Source organism: Periplaneta americana, chromosome 4 (genome assembly GCF_040183065.1).
Source record: "Periplaneta americana isolate PAMFEO1 chromosome 4, P.americana_PAMFEO1_priV1, whole genome shotgun sequence".
Taxonomy (NCBI): Eukaryota; Metazoa; Arthropoda; class Insecta; order Blattodea; family Blattidae; genus Periplaneta; species Periplaneta americana.
The window spans coordinates 118,303,975-118,321,469 of record NC_091120.1 but is presented as its reverse complement, the minus strand read 5'-3'; the positions used below and the strand labels follow the sequence as shown (position 1 = coordinate 118,321,469).

The window sequence follows — 17,495 nt, the reverse complement described above, 5'->3', positions numbered from 1 at the left end:
TAAATTACTTTATGAACATTAATATTTCAGAAAGAGTCACGAATTGCAGTGATGAGCGGCAATTAAGCCGGCAGTCAGTGTACGCATTTCATAACAATAAGTTGGCCATGCGATAACAGGCCGGGACCCGGTATTCCTCGTTCCCGAGAGTGCCAATCTCGAGAATATGATTCTCGGAACTGGCATTATCGGCCAGCTAGTCTCGCCTACGAGAACAAGCAGGAGTAAGAGGCTGTTTGCCCGACTCTATCTGTTAGCTTATAACTTTTCAACATGAGGCGTGACTAACGTAACATCATTTTAATGTTACGTTAGTAACAATCGTATGTTATGTTAGTCACAGTAATATTTAAAAACTGTTTTTAAATTTAAAATTAATTTATGGCTGATGACAGTCAGTATATCGTCGCTTTGGTAGTGAATGGTTCTATTCCACAGTGAGCAAGTTTCGAGATAAAGCGATTTGAAATTTTTGTGCAATCAGAAAAACTACATTATTTAACATTGTGAGAGTAAATTCGAAATTGAAATGGATTTTATGTTCTCATACAATTAAGAAGAATGCTATACTATGTTTCATTTAATTAAAATATATTAATATCAAATTTATATTTTATAATGTGGCTTAGAACCTTTCACCATATTTATTAATGAGGAATTATCTAACTTAAAATGATGAAAGGACATAACCCAAATCTGATAATATGAAACAAAAGTACTGTAGATAATGCTAAAGACATGTATTTTATTTTAAATATTATCAATTACGGAATAATCAGTGTATTAATCCTTTCTGGCATCAATTTTTATTTGCAGCACAAGACAAAAAACTATTCTAAGTAATTATTCAAGGTATCCTCAACCTCATTTAAGGCCCAAAAATAAATTAATGTCAAATATCTTCAGGTAGTATAGAAATGTTTCCAAATTAAGTATTTACACTTAAACTATTGGCCTAGATACTATATTTTTTTTTTTTAATTCGGACAAACTGCTTTTGAAAAAGTGATGTACACAGGTGTCAAAGGATTAATACTACATTGAACAAATGATACAAAGCATTAATTATATTTAAGTCATCTTCTTTTGATGACGTTACTGTTTCTGAGTAGAGCATGCTGTTATCAGTAGTAAGAAAATCTGTTTCTCTTCGTTTAGGTATCTTATGTCACTGTGATGGTTCGAAATTCTAGGTCACTCAATCTTTCTTGAAAAATATGCGGGTTGAATTTCCTTTTCTGTATTGCAACTATTTTACCTTCAACCAGTTTAGTGTCCCTCCATCCTCATACTTCTTCTTATTAGTTATCAGTCGAGCAGAAAAGCTCTACAAATCAAAGAAATCAGCGAAGTCCATTTCAACTACCCTATAGAAAGGGTTTTGTATTTTGGCTGTTCGGACAATAGTATACCATCTATCTGGGATAAAAATATCAATCTTGTCTCCTCTATCTTCAATGGCAGAATAGATACTATCACATTCCATTTCAGAATGACCAAAGTCCATACATTTTTGGATAATCACGTTGATAGGTAATATCGTTACAGCACGCAGGAACATAGCCACATTTATATGGTTACGGTTTTGTTCTGATGCTGTATCCAAATAGATAGTCGCTTCTTGTACTGCTGGATGAAGATTTCTTAAAATTTCCCAAAGACACATTGCTGTTTCTGAAGATCTTCATGCCACATAAAATTTACAGCATCAGAGTTACCCAAATTATATGTAGTCAAATTAAAAGTTTTCAATTTCTGTATGTAATATGGGTAGTTTTCCAATGTTCAACGCTGGTGTGACAAGAATTTTTTACACATACATTGTGAAACAGGAAAATGAATTTTTAGATTTAGCTCTTCTTTTATTAGCTATTTTATATTCACTTGCTTCCAGTTTTCTAGCCACATCCAGATCCATATTTTTCTTGAGGTTCTTGTTATCCTGCCTCATCTTTGTTATTGAAAGCACACAGAAATCACATTGATCCTTTTCCAGCTTGTGGAAACCACAATTAAATTCAGTAGTGTTTTTTTATAACTGGCCTTCTCAGGACTTATGCCAAGTTCTGCACAGTATTCTTTAGTCACTGTATAGCCTGTTTTCGGATAAGCCAGAAGCAAGGTACTTCATTTTAGTAGAACTTTGACAGTAATGTGAATGATACTACTGGTAATGGCTATATTATGAGACCTTATTATGTTTTTCGCACTCTCTGTTTTCTTGTGTGGTAGGGGTTTCTTGCCCTTTTATCTGTCTCTACTGTACCGGTATTTGTAATTTATTTTCCATTTTGTCAGATTTCGTTTCCTTTTCTTAGTTAAATTGCTGTCCTCTCTTATATCTTCATTCCTCTCACTTATCTGATTTTTCTCAACTTGTTCTGTTATCTTCTGTCCATCAGAGTGTGCTGGTGATTCTAAATTATCTTTAGAAGTTGTCTCTTCATCATCCCCTTCTGGATGGTATGGCCGATCATTGTCACTTATATCCCCAAATAATTCATCATTACTGTTTTCAAAGTCTGGATTTATGTCAGTTTTACTAGAAGTTGATTTTGATGGCTCAGTACACAAAAAATAATCAAACAATGATGCCACAAGTCTAAATTCCTAAGCTTCCAGAAATTAAAAATAAGATAATTTAAGCATTTTATGTGGTTTATGTCTCTTCACAATTCACAACCTATCGAGCATTCCTTTTCAAATGAAATTGTGAATGGATGTAAGACACTTGCAGGTGGATTAAGACCCTTCACAACCGTACAAAAGTTCCAGAATTTTTCCTTCCAATGCAACTGTGACACTCTTAAGTCTATTCACAACTCATTAATTGTGGTATAGGGATTTCACAAAATTCAAATATCTCTTCATTTTTTAAACTAATCGTATATTACCTTTAACAAATGTAAAATTTAGACTTCTTAGACTCCATAAATGGTTTTAAGTCAAAAATAAAAATTTTGTGGGTTAGGCCCCTTCACCACCAAAGCGACGATATGTAGTACTAAGAGAACGTAGCATTATATTTCAATAAATATTATACATGTTTCAGGAACTGAGAAATATTTCATTTTTGTGACTAACGTAACCCAAGATTTAGTTTGTATTCAACATGGTATTATCGCCGCATTCTCATGATTAACATTCGAAAGGTCTTTGAAATTTAATTGTATTATTGTTTTTAATTTCTTGTGTCGCCGCTCCAATCACTCGCCTCAATTTCAATATTGCAACCAATAAGCTGCTTCCATTATTAAATGACACCTACTTGTCTAATCCACGTGGACTAAAACCGAGGTTGCAATGTCTTGTGCTGAGGACGAACATTAAGGTATGTGATTAAAAATTATTATTAAAGAGTTATTATTAAGAGTTAAGAATGTCAACGTACTCGTATATGAAATAATAATAATAATAATAATAATAATAATAATAATAATAATAATAATAATAATAATAATAATAATAACAGCCATTTAACAATATAACAAACTAGTGCTTATTCTTATTGAGGAAGTAGACGTGATAACATGACGATTAGAGTGAAACCCTAGATCATATATAAAACAGATCAGCCAAGCTTATATTAAATTTGGACGCAACTGGAAAATAACGGACGCTATGCGTCGCTAGTGTCGAGAAATGAGCTTGCAATAACCAACACTAGATGGCAGAGTACTTGAAAAGTACATAGAGTAATACCACAGTCTACAATATACAGTCGCGAAGGTCAATATGTAGTAAAAATGCAAACATGGGTAGTTGCCCACCACTAGGATCGCTACTATCGCCTCATCATCGCAGATCTCTCTCCTAGTAGACGACAAAATATGTTACACTTTCGTTGTGTTCTTTTGGAAATATTAACACCTTCCTTCCATTATTGAAATATGAAATGCATAAGTTAATTTATTATTTTAATGAAGTATATTAAATTTCACCATAAACTCGAATATACCTGCAAGAAACAGGTTAATATTGTTTTTGTTTGTGCAAAACGAACTGAAATTTACTATAATCGTTTCACTCATTCAAGATTATAGCGATAATTAACTATGAAACCAATAAATATTAATTTGCATTTCCCTTTACAACAATAATAATGGCAATATGAATTAATGGAGTAACTTACGTGTACCGGTACTTGTAGTGTAGGCTTACGTAGTTAACAAAGTGGGATGAGGTTAAGCAATAATAATCACACCAGAATTGGAAATAAAACGTGATCAATAAATTTTATTGTAACAGACTTTTTCTACGTCTCTAGCAAAGTAACAAATAAAAATAACAACAAAATTAACAGCTATAATTAAAAACATCCGTAATCTTCATCTTACGATGTTTGGTGACGTATACACGTCCGTTGATGTGGCATATTAATGAATTTAAATACTATTATAGTGACTATAATAGTATTTAAATTCATTAAAAACATCCTTCGAAAAAAAAAAGTAGGCCTAAGCAATAATGATCCCGCCAGAATTGAAAATAAAACGTGATCAATAAATTTCATTAAAACAAATTTAAAATTTTTCTACGTCTCTAGTAAAATATTTTTATTCCAATTATTGTATTTTAGCCATTAACATTTTCATTACAACCAATAACGAACATTTCACAATCATCAATGTGAAATTCGCAACGAGCTAGCACTCGATGGAAATACGACACAGTCCAAAGTCGACCGTGGACAGTCTATTATTTCTAGTTGCTAACCGCTTGGAGCGCTTTATCACGAGATTTGCAAAAAATCACCTCAAGCTTCGCGACTGTATATAGTAGACTGTGGTAATACCACAGTCTATTATATACAGTCGCGAAGCTCAATATGTAGTAAAAATGCAAACAGGGGTAGTTGCCCACCACTAGGATCGCTACTATCGCCTCATCATCGCAGATCTCTCTCCTAGCAGACGACAAAATATGTTACAGTTTCGTTGTCGTGTTCTTTTGGGAAAATTAACACCTTCCTTCCATTATTGAAATATTAAATGCATAAAGTTAATTTATTATTTTAATGAAGTATATTAAATTCCACCATAAACTCGAAGATACCTGCAAGAAATAAGTTAATATAATTTTTCTTTGTGCAAAACGAACTGAAATTTACTATAATGGCTTCACTCATTCAAGATTATAGCGATAATTAACTATGAAACCAATAAATATTAATTTGCATTTTCCTTTACACCAATAATAATAATGGAAATATGAATTAATGGAGTAACTTACGTGTACCGGTACTTGTAGTGTAGGCTTACATAGTTAACAAAGTGGGATGAGGTTAAGCAATAATAATCACACCAGAATTGGAAATAAAACGTGATCAATAAATTTTATTGTAACAGACTTTTTCTACGTCTCTAGTAAAACAACAAATAAAAATAACAACAAAATTAACAGCTATAATTAAAAACATATCCTTTGAAAAAAAAAGTAGGCCTAAGCAATAATAATCCCACCAGAATTGAAAATAAAACGTGATCAATAAATTTCATTAAAACAAACTTAATTTTTCTACGTCTTTAGTAAAATAACACATAAAAATAATAACAAAATTAATAGCTACAATTAAAAATATATACTCTGAAAAATAAGTATACCTAACCTTTATTTCTCTGGAAATTTAGCAGCCTAAGTGACAGAACTTAAATCGGTATCTAATGTCCTTTCGGTTAGACTGAAACATTTCATTGTGAAATTTAAGGATATAATATATTCTAACAGTCACAAAGAAATTCAAAATTAAGAGTTTTGTTTCTGCACAGATTCTTGTGGAAACCTAGGAACCTTTCTGAATCTTTCGGAAATCGGAAAAAGGATAACTCTGGCCTCTTTCTCTTACTGTTGCTACAATTTATAGCACTACAAACGTCTCCTCCTTGTCCCATATTATTATTCCAATTATTATATTTTAGCCATTAACATTTTCATTATAACCAATAACGAACATTTGACAAGCATCAATGTGAAATACGCAACGAGCTATCACTCGATAGAAATACGACACAGTCCAAAGTCGACCATGGACAGTCTATTGTTTCTAGTTGCTAACCGCTTGGAGCGCTTTATCACGAGATTTGCAAAAAAAACACCTCAAGCTTCGCGACTGTATATAGTAGACTGTGGTAATACGACTGTGGGATGACTTTTTTACGTCATGCCACCTCCAAATTTCTTTCTCATTGTAATGTGAGGTTATGTTACTTTGATGTGTCGCTAAATTGTAGCATACAGAAGCTTGTTTTACCCAAATTCATCAACACACATAGATGACATTTTGGTACATGGCTGATGTAATGTTGTTTGCGTTCAATATATAATCTGTCATCATTTGATGTACGATATCTAATTGTTTTTAATTTTCAGTATACAATACCTCACTAGCAACAATTAACACAAAATACTAAAAAGAGCAGATTTGTCTGCGTTTGTTGAATGCACATCATGAAAAGGCACTAATTTATTTTGTGTGCACAAGATTACAATTTTTTAATATGAAGGAAAAGCAGGTATTCCTCTTCTGAAATTTATCCGATAGGGGAACAATTACAACTCCCTCCCCCCCAAACATGTTTCCTCTTTGCTAGGCCTACATGTTTTCATTTTACAGGTGTATTATATGATGCGATATGGAAGCAGATAAATAATAACTGTACGTTTCTCGTCCACATTAAATTCAACGTGTTCATAACGTAGGCCTGATATATTGCTTCATGTAGGCTACACAGCTGGCAGTGTTCTTTTTACGAATAAGCGGTCGTACTAATCATTTTCTTTTCATCTGAACTATTGCTAGAATATGCGTTTGTGTTTTTATTTGCTCTGTATGTTGTTAAATAACTACTGAACATCGTCTTTGGCTAACAAATTGTTCTAGTATTCGTTTCATATCAGTCTTACGGTATTGAATTATGTCCATAACGTGGGCGAGATATCAGGCTGGAAAATTCGCTCTGAATGCATTTTTTTTACACAATTTTCTAATTTTCAGCAGATTTACGATACCCTGTGCGGTTTCTCTGCCAATGCAGAGTTAATTGCAATATATGGTAATTCTGTTATTTTCCTGACACTTTTATATCCGTTCTCATAAACGTACTGATTTAGATTCTTTACCCTACTGTAGGTATTTTGCTCTCTACAAATCATCGTTAGTCAAATGAAATAATCTATAATAGTTGTTTGTAACGAATTAGTAGACAACCTCAATCCCTCCTGATCGCCTCCCTTACGAATTTCTTTCTCACTTTAATCAAATTTCATTTATACTGGTCCTTAAATTACATAAACTAGTGCTGAGGTAGTTACGGTGATTTCTGAAGTGAAAATCGTTCAATTTATAAGGGTGAAATCAAAAATAATTTTTGTAGCCTTTCCTTGTCCTTAATTGAAAATTTGAGTAACTTCATATTACGACAATATTTCTTCCTTCTTCTGCAGTTAACATAATCGCAGATGGGCATTTCTAAATGAAGTTTGTTACACAGAAACCTTTGAGACAATATTGACACTTGAAGTTCTTTATTTATATTTATATATATATAGTTCATCTATAAGAATTAAACTAGTGCTGCACCATGCCATGCATCCCACCCCTTGTTTTCTCCCTTGAAATATATCGGTGCCGGGTAGAGTTCCCGGGTAGCTCAGTTGGTAGAGCATTGGTACGTTAAACCAAAGGTCCCAGGTTCGATGCCCGGCCCCGGAACAATTTTTCCCTATAAATTATTCAAATCAACTTTGCAGGGAGTTATACCTGAAAATCTTGATTAGCGCTGAGGTAGTTTCCTTCATACTCAGCTTCTTCAGCTTGCATACTTGAGTCTGTAACAGGTTAGGTTTGGTCAGTGCTGTCATGGTAATTTTTTTCTTGGCCATGCACCCCACCCCTTGTTTTCTCCCTTGAAATATATTTTACTCTCCTCTCTCTATTTCTCCAATTGTCATTTAATTTTTTTTTTTTAATATGTTTTGCTTTGCAATTTAATTGTACAAGTTTGATTTAAAGAATACACCATGTAGCACCACCATTGATGCACACTTGTCTCGATGAATCCTGGAGTGTATATTTGCAGCACTTCTCGTTTTTCAACCATTATTTTATATAATTCTGGATTCCAGTGCTGAAAAGAGGTGGATAATTTTTTGTTTATGAACATCAAACAAAATACCGGTAGGTACAGTAGGAACAGCAAGAGATGACCTAAGATCTGTATAGATCTCCACGTACAAAACTTAGGCACCCATATGCCGTATGGCTCCTTACAGACAAAATTTTCATTTCCCCATACGATTAATTAAAAAAAAATTGTAGGTTCCATACGATATATGGCCTCGTGTGGCCTCCATGACAGCACTGGGGTCAGTTAGTTTAGGCACTTTTACACCTTGCATATACAATCAACTGCATCTCCACAAAAAAATTCCTTTTCACTTCAGAAATCACAGGAACCGCTTCAGTGCTACTTTCACCCAGGTAGTAGTTAGCAGTTAATCATTTCAAATCTCTTGTTATATTATGAAATAGCATCACACAATGCTACCAAAATATATGTTCCCAGTGTTAAAATTACAGAGTGTAAATTTCGCTTAGGACAGTTTTTGGTCTGGAAAATTAAAGGAAACAAACAGTATATCAAACCAGCAGCTGAGACACAAAGCACCTGAAATTCGAAAGTGGTTAAAAATTTTTATATTTCGTTCTTTCTTATTTACCAGCAACAGAAGTACCAGTATCAGATTTTTTGCAGAGCTAATATCAGAGGCCCCTCCTATTAGAGAATGTTTTGAATATTATTATATTCTGGAAAACTACATTGGCACATCAACCTCCCCTCCCCCCGCCTGAATTCTGAGCTGAAGCACGAAAATTTCAAAATGTACAAACTACAGATGCGGCAGAATGTTACCACAGTGGTCTTCAGCAAGAATTTTGTAAGACATATCCAAATATCTTCATGGTCATTATATGTATTAAAGTAAAACATATACTACATGTGAAGTACCTACTAAAAATGAGAGAAATAGAAATGGGAAGGACAATAAAAAAAAGTGGAATGGACAAACACTAAGAAACTATTCATCTTGAATCAGTATGAACAATAGGATACTTTTTTTTTTGGTGCCAGTGGTATAGAATATGAAATTAAGTTGCATCAATAAGTTTTTCGAGTTTAGCATTACTTTAAGTATTTATTGTCCCCCTGTTGGAAAGATGGAATTACTTTGTTTGAAACTTGATGAAATTTTATTGTACCTTAACTCAATTTATTAAGGTACAATAAAATTCAAAATAATAACTGCAGGCCATTTTAAAATAAATCTGTTCGATGTAAATTATTTCTTAATTTATTAGGACCATAAAGGTATTTTTACAAGCGATAGATTGAATCATTTTTATCTTAATCTTAATGTAGGATGATTATTTCGGGAATTGTTATGCTCTAAATTGTGAGGATATTTTAATACTTTTTTAAAATATAAATTTGGAATATGTTTCCAGTTAGTAAAGAGTAATTCAGAGAGACAGAGGTCTCAAGCATATTTATTGACACATGCCAGAATTATTAAATATGAAAAAAAGAGTTCTTGCACTAACATACTGTTTATAAAGTAACCAAATCTTAAGAAATACAGTATATGTACTGGCATTCTATATAAAGGCATAGGAGTGAATATAAATCTGTTTTAAGGAATTCCTATTTAATATTCCTGCTATAGGAACATGACAAAATAAATACAACACAGCATGGAAGCTAATTCAACTCTTTATCGAGTATTGTTGACGAGATGTGTTATGAAGGTAGACCGAATCATTCAATATAAATGTATAAATAGGACGAATAATAATAGATTAATTTCAATGTATTTAGTATCAAACCTGAAAACGGTAACTAGTCTATGAATGATGTCTTAACAAGTATAAATAAAATGGACTCTTGACAAGAGACACACATTTGGCTTCAGTAATAACTAGGACTTCAAGGAATTTATGGTAGCTCACCTATCAGGCAAAACTCTGAATAGTCAGCATTGTCAAACTATAGAAGCGCGATTAAAAAGTATTTTTTTCCCCCACCCATTATATATGATTGCTTTTTTCAAGTCCCGGTAATAACATTATTAAATTAATTATCCCACATATTTGGGTGGTGCCTTTCTTTGTTTCTGACATAATTTATGAGAGTTTCTCTTTTATACTTCAATAGAGAAATATAACTTTCAGTGGACAATGAATGTGTAACTCTAATGGAACTCTAAGAACCACAGCATTAATGTTTTCTTCTTTTCTTTCTTGCCCTTTAGTTTTTGTTGCAGATAACATCATGCTATTGGATAATTATACATGCACCTTTCTAATAAAATTGGCATATATTTCACTGGTCTCAGAAGTAAAATTAAATGTATAATAGCTTCTCGGTGAAAAATATTTACTGAAAATTATTGTAGGATTTGAATAGAAATGCCACTTCTCAGGCAAGGTTATTCGTGGATGACTGTATGATATATAGAAAAAATTAGTGATAAATCTTATATCACCACCTTGCAAAACTAGCTTGACGTTATTGAAAACTGGACTACAACAAATAAAATCAAAATCAATGTGAGCAAAAGTAAATCAATATGTATCCTTCTGTAAAACACAAAATTAAATTCGTCTCACATACCAATTAAATGGATCACCAGTGCCACAAGTAAACACTTAGGTACTGTATATATTTTAGTAACAAACTGGTTGAAATAAGTCACTAATATTACAAGGATAGCCTGGAAAGCACTACATTTCTTTATGCGTATTCTTAAGAAAGCTAACCGAAAGTCAAAAGAATTAATGTACAGTTTCCCTGGAAAAGGATGAGGCAATTGAATATTCCCAAGTCTCAGATGTAAGACACTGCGCATGATCGGAGACCAGAGCACTGATACACAAGATAACGAATATTGAGTTACTTAAATGCAGGCTATTTGGTTTGTTACTACCATCGTTCCGAAATTCACTTCAAATACTGCAAAACATATGATAATATTACGTAAATAAAATATAAATATATACGTAAATCGTGTAGTAAAATCGACAATGGACCTTCATGACTAGATCGACACTCCGCACAGAAAGGAAAGCTTTCGTGTCGTTTCAATAGCTCAGACGCTAAGACTTCTGCTTGTTGTGTAGAAGAGAGCGAGTTCGATTCTTAGTCTATGTCAACGATTTTTTTTTTGTCTAAATAATATTGAAATAGTTAAGTAACGTTAAAATAGAGTTTTACAAAGTCCTGAAATTAAAACTGATCACAGACAATACAAAATTACAAGTTATAATATTATAAACGTTAATCTAGTGAATGCATTTACATACACACACATATACAATGTAAATGCATATATATTAAAAACTAACAATTAAAATGAAATTTAAAAATATTCCTAAGCCACACAGACAAACTTTTACAAAGGTTTAGAGTCCTAGGCTATGTCATTTGCTGAGTAATTATTACAATGTTTTATTAGTAGCTTTCCCATATGTGTAAGAAATGCACTCGCACAAAACACTTTTTGTTAAAAGTGTGGCTTTGTATTATTTCACTCTCACCCCTTCAGTTGATTTTAACTATTTTATCTACGTATTTCCAATAGTGTTTAATTTAATGTGCATTCAATTTTATTCATGTTATGATTGAATGAAAAAGCAATGTTGCAGTTATTGCTAATTACATATATTAATACTAATTATTAAATGCAAATGTTAAGTAACCAATTGCAGTATCTTTTGCAAAATCTTTAATGTTTAAGTTGTCAATAATATTTCTGTTCCATATACTACAAGACGTTAAAAGAATTTGCAATAGATTTGGAATCCTCTACTTTATAATCACTTGTTTTAATGAAAAAATATTTTCTTTCTTAGAATATCTACAAGTTTAACTTTAATAATATTCCGAATAGCTTTAATTGCATTATCTGAATTTTGTACTTTTCTATTCAAATATATTCTATTTCCCTCTTTCATTATTTTTGATAAATTACACTGTACTTCTTGTAGTATTTAAGAACATGAGGATCATTACATTTCAGCTCATTACATAGTGATTCTTCTTTTTAATACATTAGATTTTTAAGTCCCTGCGTTATCTACATTTTTTTTTACTTTTGAATTTTTTCACAACATTCAGTGGAGAACATCCACCGAAGTAATTCTGAAATTAAGTGAAAGATGCAATACATTTACCCTTAATACCAGTAGTACCAGCATCATATACGTTTTTCCAAGATTCATATTGTAGACATAAATGTAAATAATCACTAGATACTTGAAATTGCTCAGTGACATTGGAAACACTTAGGATTTGTTTATCATGTTCAGAAAAGCCATTGATTATAGATTCTGTCGAATAGAAATTCAGTCTAATTCTGTGTACAAAACTTTTATCAATGGCTGTGCTACTTCAGCTTGTATGCTGGTAGGAAAATTACGCTACAACTAAGGTTGTCAGTTTCAAAGAGTGAATTTAATTTACTTTTACGGAAAAGTTCCGAGAGATAATCTATGTTTATGTCCCTACAGAGTAGCCACCTATGCCCACCGACGCCCTCGAAATCGAGACGAATTGTGGAATCAAGTTGTTGACACCTGGGAAGATCTCGCCGAGGATCAGAACCAGTTCCACAATCTCGTGACATCCATGCCAGATTGACTTAGAGCTGTAATAGAAGCTGATGGCATGTGGACAAGATTTTAAGTTAACAGGTCTCGTTTTGTTTCTTATGATTATTGTTTCAGAAAGAATACTTTTAACTTCCAAGTAAGATTTTTTTTTTTGACGAGGTTCAGCCCACTTGTAAGACCCAGAATTTGGGCATAAATTATTCCATATTTTTCGACAAATTAGACAGTCGAGGAACTGTGAAGAAATTAATTACACCTCAATAAAAAAAAGTTTTACCCGGGATCGAACACAAGACGTTTCGGTTATATAGTAGAACCGACACGCTACTATATGAGCTACCGAGACAAGACAGTGACAGCAGCAGTCCAGAATGTAGATCCCATAGCAGGCATTTGCCATTCGGTACAGAGAAGCAATGATATTTTGTGACTCGAGCTATGTTGTGAAATCGTGGCCTTAAATCGCTATCTTCTTCGTGATTCTTATTCTAGTCCTTGTCCTTGTTGTGGTCCTTGTAACAATTCTTGTTGTATATGTCATGGTATTTATTGTTACGTCGATATTGAGTGAACCGCACTGTAGAACTTTAACTTCCGACGACCAAGAGTTGTCTCATTCCTTTTAAGGGTAACTGTACATAACCCATGTTCGGTCCACTGCTGTGGAGTAATGGTAGGCACATCTGACCGTGAAATGAGTGGGCCCGGGTTCAAATCCTGATTGGGACAAGTTACCTGGTTGAGGTTTTTTCCGAGGTTTTCCCCAATTGTAAGGTGAATGTCATGTAATCTATGGCGAATCCTCAACCTCATCTCGCCAAATATCATTTCACTATCACCAATCCCATCGAGGCTAAATAACCTAGTAGTTGATACAACATCGTTAAATAATAAATTTAAAAAAGACGTCAGATAAGCAGAGGAAGTTACAAAAGCTTGTGGTGGCGAAGAATTTAAAGTTTCCGTGATGTTCAAGAAAGAAAAGTACTACAAATGGGAGGAAAAGTAGATAGCCTATATTGGTGTATTCATCACATGATATTACACAGGAGATATCACCACATATGGTTGTAAATAACCAAGGACATTTTAAATCTGAATGTGTATTTTAGTGTAATCAAGTGTTGCTTTGTATAATAAGAACTGTAGGCACTGTGTATAAATCTCGATATGCATCTGAAAAAAATAGTAATCAACTTGGCAGAAATGTTCGTGTGTCACAATATAATTCGTAATATTTTATTTGTTAATGGCACTGTTATTTTTATTAAAGTACGTCAGCAGTTACATGTACTACACAAGTGTCTTAATTCTTTGGAAAACAACTATTTATGTCATTTGACACAATAATATGAACATTTTCCATTTTGGTAATAAATTAAGTGGCAAGAAAATGTTCATATGTCACACCATATAATATTGCATTTTTTTTACATTATTAATTATTCCTTTTCATTAAGATTTTCTGTTTATATTTTGGAATGCTTACGTTAAAAGACAGTGATGTCTTTCATAAACTCTTAAGTATTTAATTAAATATCCTGTGACGATCATAGTTACTTCGAAAATGTTATGTGTGTCACTATGGAATGACCCATCAGTATTGATAGTATTGTTACAAATTACAAAACCTGAAACTGTTATAATGGGATCAGGAGTAGTGACAAAAAATGTAATGTTGTAGGCCTACATCAACATGACTCTTTTAATCCAGTGTCTAGTAAGGTGTGAAGGCCTTTTGAGGTAAACAGTATTGAAAATGTGAGGGAAGGGGTATTCCTTGGTAATGGATTAGGCCTGTATATTTTATAATATTATTAACTATATATTGTTAAAGTACCTAGTAAATATCGTAATATGTATATTATATAATACTGTAAACGAGACATCACAGGCTGCAAACTAGATTATTGTTGTTTTTGTATAATTATACGAACATGTAAGAAATAAACAAGACTACTATTGCTTAGGTTAGGATAGTATTATTTATATATTGTAATCAGGCTATATGCACAAATTTTCCAATATACCACTATCATAACTAATGTTAACATTAATTTTCATACGCTTTTGTGGTACAAGTTAAAATAATTCAAAGTAAAGTATAACAAAACTCCGACAACATTATAATCATGAACGTCAAATTCTCTTATTTTATTTATTTTTCAGTGTTTAGTCCCTTATTTCCCATTGTTCTTTGGATTTATCATTAATAAAATATCAATTAACGGATAAATTATGTTATACACTCAGTTGATAATATAAATAATATTCACGACAAATATATAAAAACAGAAGAGATAACGAATCATATTATTGCCGCCCGATACGGTACCATTACAACATGGTCTACATATTCTGTTTACCGGTACATTGGCTTTGCCTGGCAGACTGGCAGAGATTCTGAATTATATTCAATACAAAGGCGTACTTTATCTTATCTCTTCGCTTCGCCCACGTGACAACTATAAATAGCTGCCTCATTCCGAACTTGCCAAGTTTCCAAGGTCATATAGGCCAATAATATTTATCCATGGTCATCAGTTGTCGGCAGTACATACCGAGATTATCTCGTAAGCAAGAAATAATCGATTTAGAGTTCGTGTCTCGTGATGGTGTTGGTCATTGTGCCATCTGTTGACAATTATTGAACTACATCAAGCCAGCCTCGACTGCAAACCCTAAAGCCTATATAAAAGAGCTATCTGTTAGTATATATGATCTAGGGTGAAACCTACAAAGCAACAATCGGTCGGCAAAATTGTTTTAAAAGCACACCGCACGTTATTGTATGATGCCGACATGTTAAGCATGAGGCCGCAGCGATAATACAAGTACTTACAGATTCAGAGTAGTATGCAAATACAAGCACAAATTAGAACTAGAGTACCTGTACTAACAGTAAACAGCATAGTTATGCAGACACGATCAAGTCATATGATTTTTATCGTGCAGTTAGAAAGGTTATCAGTTACGGTGCAAAACGTACTCATAACTCACTCCACTCTCCCAGAGGAATGGAGGGTCACAGAGTGTTTCTTTTACGCGGTATTATCAAATTAATGAAGTTCTAGTAACATATTTTATTATTAATAATGTTCAGTTGATGGGACTAGCACTTCAAAATTTTTTATATTTATGTCCGCTTTATCATTAAATTTCCCTGCATCAATGTGAAGCCATGAATTCGTTTACCTGTTCCAACAGAATCTCCTCTTCAGGATACAATTTCTTTGCAATTTTCGATCTTATAGTATATTAATAAACTGATCAGCAAAGTTGATTTGCAGAAATTTTGTAACCATTTATGGTACCTTGCACCAGAAACGGCATTGTCATTCTTTGATAATCTTTCAGTTGAAACTAAAATACTAATGGTAGAATCTGTGAAATTTGAAAAGTACAGAGAGGAAATATAAAAATGTTATCAGTTAAACCAATGTTCTTAAATGAATATTAGGAAAAAGGCATTGAAAATTTTATTTACCAAAGATTTTTTAAAAGCATTCAATAAATGGTGACTTCTTGGAAAAACATTCATCAGAATGGAAAAGTAACGATAATTTCCAAAGAAGACTACCTATATTGCAAAAGGTCTTAAGGTTGTGAAGGATGCAGTAGAACGGGGAGTGAAACTGATGACTACAATAATATGCTGATAACGAAAAAAGAAAAAAATTTCAAGAACAATAAAACCATTAATGGTGATCAATCCATCTTCTTAATGTATCCAGCTGTTTGCTGACAACATAAAGTCCATTATAGTCCACTGTAGTCTATTCAGTTGTTTTTCACGAGAAATGAGGGGTATTTTGATCTGTGTTCATTATAGATGCCTGTTGCTAGTAGCCAGAGTTGGAGTGTAGTCAATATATACTGCAGGGCTGTCTTCTGCAACTGGTACTGATGATTTTAATTTATTCTTTTGTGGTTTATGGATGGACAGTATAGAAGAATGGTGATGGATAACACGAAAAGAATAATACATGTTTCACTTGTGATTGAACATAGAAATTTAAGTAAATTGTTGAAACTTTAATTCAAATGTGCTGCGTCTTTCTATTAACCATTCTCTCCCAGTTCTTCAGGGAATTATTTTCTCTATGTGTAACAATTCTAGGGGGTGGCTTTAAAATTTTACGAAAAATAAAAATCTACCTATATGACTAAGGGCCACCCTAGTGTACAGCTTGTGAATCTTACATTTTCAATTCTGAAAAAGGTATGAGATTGCAATCCTTTACTTGCAGTGAAAAAGTTGAAAGTATAAAAAATCCAGAGGAACACGGAAATCTTGACGCATGCTATTAATGTTGCAGGCTGATTAAGCAAGACAACTGACATACGTGTAGTATGTGTATATAGGATGGGTTTGAAATACATTATATTCCAGGTTAAAATTTATTTATTGTTAACTGAACTGTATTTATGTTTGTTTTTAATTTGCCATGAATACATTTGTTTAAAGTTTTGTTTTTGTAATTTTAATTTATTTTTTTGTCCCTTTCAAAAGTGGGGTGCATGGCTTATTTGAGGGCAGAGGAAGTACGAGAAAATACGGTATTTAAAAAAATACATTTTGAATAAATTATTTGTATTGCATGTTTCACAACCAATGTTTTAGTAATATTTTCATGACACTATTACTATTATTTCATAAACATTACAAAGAAATATAATGTTCAAAGTGGTCCCCTAATTTTTTTGAGAGGCAAACTCTCACTCAAATTGTAACAGAACACAACATTCAAGAATTTTACTGGAGAGGTATACCAAAATAAATCACATTTTTATAGGTAAAATTTTTTTCTATATTTTATATCATAGT

General features: G+C 32.7%; 1 long non-coding RNA gene across 3 annotated transcripts in view; it reads left to right on the top strand.

The window, feature by feature from the left end:
- The window catches only part of LOC138698135 (uncharacterized), a 115,794-nt gene that overhangs the window by 47,097 nt on the left and 51,202 nt on the right, over window positions 1–17,495 (top strand). For 2 of the 3 annotated variants that reach the window (XR_011331716.1, XR_011331717.1), the window contains one exon: window positions 12,566–17,149. This is a non-coding gene — a long non-coding RNA (uncharacterized lncRNA). Of the gene's footprint in view, window positions 1–12,565; window positions 17,150–17,495 lie in introns of those variants that run through there. The other variant, XR_011331718.1, reaches the window with a different exon arrangement.